This window comes from Vicia villosa, unplaced genomic scaffold (genome assembly GCF_029867415.1).
Source record: "Vicia villosa cultivar HV-30 ecotype Madison, WI unplaced genomic scaffold, Vvil1.0 ctg.000437F_1_1, whole genome shotgun sequence".
In the NCBI taxonomy this organism is placed as follows: Eukaryota; Viridiplantae; Streptophyta; class Magnoliopsida; order Fabales; family Fabaceae; genus Vicia; species Vicia villosa.
In genome coordinates this window covers 644,980-648,889 of record NW_026705208.1, presented here as the reverse complement: position 1 = coordinate 648,889, position 3,910 = coordinate 644,980, and the positions used below count along the sequence as shown (strand labels likewise).

The 3,910-nt window shown below is 34.5% G+C and overlaps 1 long non-coding RNA gene across 1 annotated transcript; it reads left to right on the top strand.

The window, feature by feature from the left end:
- Positions 1–772: 772 nt before the first annotated feature.
- LOC131628262 (uncharacterized) lies at positions 773–2,601 on the top strand. Its single transcript, XR_009291709.1, has 3 exons — positions 773–1,212; positions 1,906–2,053; positions 2,179–2,601. It is a non-coding gene; the product is annotated as an uncharacterized LOC131628262 (long non-coding RNA).
- Positions 2,602–3,910: the final 1,309 nt, after the last annotated feature.

Sequence of the window (3,910 nt, the reverse complement as noted above, 5' to 3'; positions counted from 1 at the left end):
CAGATTAGGGAATAAATCCCACTCATTTCTCTCCCACTTTTAGTAAGGTGTGATTCACATCTCTATTTATTAGTGTTTTAATGTTGAAAGAAAAAGAAAGAAAGAGGGGAACTAAATCTGTTTTCTAACCTAAGTTGTTATTCTAGTCTAAGTCTAATGTTAACATGGTGACTAAATTCTAAAAGGAGCATTAAAATGGTATTAACAAAGTAGGCCCAAAATATGGCCCAAAAGCTAAGTAACAAAATCACACAACAATTATACAAAAATAGCATGAAAATGGTACAAAAAGCATAAGAGAAACAATTCAAGCATTAGTACAAAATTAGTCTAAAAAATACTACTATTTTTATGAGTTTTTATTGTGAGGAATCCTAATTCAAGCCTAAATTGTATTAAAAAGTCTAAATTCTAATAAGCCTAAATTGGCATTTCTTTATTGGTGTGATTATATGCATTTTATTACCTAAAAGAAGTAGTAAAAAAACTAAGCAGAAAAACCTAAAAACTATCAATTAAACATGTGAGTCAGGGGGGTTGAAATTGAATTATGGGGTGTAATCAGAAAACAGGCGCACAGGCCCAGGGGTTTGGCCCAAGAGGTTTTTGTTGTTGGACTAAAAAAACAGGATGGTGCGTGGGCTTAAGGGGGAGGTGATTAACATTATTCTCGTGTGAGGCCCATGGGAATTGATCCAGATCCAATTATTTCATATTTTTATTCTCATTCAAAGAAAATTTAATTAACTAAAAATTAAAATAAATAAAATAAAAAAGGAAAAACGTTGTGACGTTCCAATTCTTCAGACTCTCTCTCTATCGCATCTCCCTCTCTCGTTCACTCTAACTCTTAAACCTCACCGGAAATCGCTCCGCCGCGCCGGAGGCGGCGGAGCTCGCTCAAACCCAAAATTAAAATCGCCAATCAACTCGTCTCCACCTCCTCTTATCAAAAATCAATTCGGTTTCTCAAGATCCTCTTTCAAACTCTCCTAATCAGAATAACTAGGAAACCCTAGATCTAACCAAAAGCTCAAATAAACAAAAATGGAGACGAATGAAAGCACAAGAATATAGGGGAAAGAGATAGCGAGATGTATACAACGATTTCTGTAACAGAGGAAAGTTTAGGATTACCTACCGGAGCAGTTCCGGCGACTCTTCAGTTGCGATTACGAAGATGAGAAAACTAAAGGAACTTCGAATTTGCAGGTAATATTATGCATCTATTGATCTTTAGCGCTCCCGAGAGAATATTCTCTTTCTTCTACTCTTCCCCTTTTTTTGAATTTTCTGTGTGTGCCGTTGAATAATCCGCGTCGTCGTGGTGATTCTTGTTGAATATAGCAGAGCAATACGAGAGTAAGGCTGAGAGATTGAGTGGGAGAGGTTGAATTGAGAATCTGAATTCACACGGTGATGAAGATGAGAGAGTGAGGAATCGATGATGATGATTCATAGGAGCTTCTCTCTGAAAATGATAGAGAACGCTCTGAGATTTTTTGGTAATTTCAGTGAAGTATCTGCAGGAGCTCAGAATGATGAGTGATTCTAACATATATAGGTAGAAGGTTAGAGGGTGATGGTTATGAAGGGATCAATCTCAGCTTTTGATTTCTGGAATTCGGTTAGAGAATCTGAGGGTGGAAATTAGTTCAGTTATAGTTATTTTGAATTGGTTTTGACAGTTAGTTGGTTGTTAGGAAGTTAGTTACAATCTGTTACAAAACAGTTTAGAAAATTATTTATAGGTTAGAAGAAGTTAATTAGGGAAATGTTTAGGAATTTGTTAGGACTGGCTGCAAGTTTAGATTTGTTTGGGAATTCTGTTAAAGAGGTAAGTTATGAGAATTAGGGCTGAAATTGGTTTTTGAATTGAATGTATATTTGGTTTCCTTTTTGCAGGATTTTGTTTGTGTTTGAATATGTGATGTGGGACTGTTTTGGCTGGAAGTTTATGGTGAATGTATGTTAAATATACAGTGGTTCGCAAGCCATATGATGGAAACATATTGAATGTAGATAATTGTTGGTATACTCTGACTTGCAACTGGTATGATGTCATGACTATTAGAATAAGAACATGATGACTATGTTAGAATATGGTGTATGTGCATTGTACTGATGTGGCTTAATTTCTGAACTGATATGAGCTGCTTGTGTGCCTTGTTTACTAAGGTTCCAAGCCGTGGGGACAAATAGACATGGAGTTCCACATAATCGTAAAGTCACTTTTGTATGAGATTCTTGCACATGAAGCAATTTGAAACTTGAAGATCACACTGGAGTTAAAGCTTGAAGATTGAAAGAGGGAAGGAGGGATGCATCTGCTGCATTTTTTTTGGGACTGAATTTGATTCAAAAGTAGTTTGTTGTTAGGATAGGAATTGTTAGGTGGTTAGAGGTTAGTGATTGAATATATATTTATGAATGTGACTTGCATATGTATTATGAACGTATTTTCTGTATGACTTGTAATAGGATTTGAAATGTAATGATCTTTTCTGGTTTGTAACATAATCATTATGGAAGTTCAAAGCAACATGGAATAACAAGAACAATCATGTAGAATTGAATGTAAACATGAAGGGATTTGGACTATTTTTGGTGTACATTTGTAATGAACTATTTGTAAAAAACAATTGGATTTTTCTTGTGTGTATGAAGTATATTTGTAATGAAGTGCACTGTCTAATGTACTTTAAAATGTAACACCATCAGTTTGAACGAATCTTGTGCCCTTTTGTGATACTAACTGAATAAGTCGTCAAAGATGAATTTTGGTAAAATAGTCAACTTCCCAAGATTGACTATGACCAATAAGTAAAACTTCTTGTTAATGTATCCTGAATCCCACTTGAAATGACACCTGAGATGTCACACAATGTTCTTCCATTACTCGATCCCAATTTCAAGATCACTGTTTAATGATTGTATAATGTGTTAATGGCCTAATGGAAATGCATATGCAAATTAATGAGAAACCATAGGTCAGTTAGAAAATAAAATTAGATGGACAAATTTGGGGGTGCAACAGAACGTGTATGCTCCCTCGATCCTTCTCTAATCTCCTTTCCTTCTTTTTAATTGCAGGTGCGATGAAGACCAAGATTGTTCGTATTCGCGGCGTCCTTAGGGTTCTCCAAGTCTCCAAATCCCTTTCCATCCCATTCTTCTTTTTCTTTTATATTAGTTGTTGGTTAGATTCAATTAGGAATAGTTAGATTAAATCTGTTATCAATTTTAGATTTGATTTGCTTTTAGGTTTTTTAACGATTGATTCGAATTGTAATATTTAGATTTGACTGTATTGATTCAAATACATTTGATTAATGAAAGATTTGATTCTATTTGATTTCCTTTTTTATTTGCGTTATTCGTAATTGCTGAAGATTTGATCTGAGATTGTTAAGATTCGCTGGGCTTGGACATTGATTCCGTTGAAGGAGGGTGGCTTTTGGATCTGGGGTTTGTGGTTGGTAGCGGCGCCACAGACTGGGAGAGAAGGTGAACAGTGGCCGGGTCGGTTCTGACCCGGTCCACTCCCTTGATCCAATTGTTTTGGGGCCCCTATCCGTTGGTCCACTAACTGGGCTATCCGACCCCATTCTCTTTGGCCCAATTGACTTTGGTCCACCTAATTTGCTTAAAAAATAAATAAATAAAGGATGATAAAAATAAAACCCTTATATTAATACTAATGATAGTGATATTAATAATAATAATCCTAATAATTGACACTAATGATAATTAACAACAAGTAAAAATAAACCTAATTAAAATCAATAAAAACCCTAATAAAAATGATTAATCTTAATAATAATATTAATATAATGTTATTTCAAATAAAATTAATGTTTAGCTAAAATCCTAATATTAATATAAAAATTAATAATGCTAAATACTAATG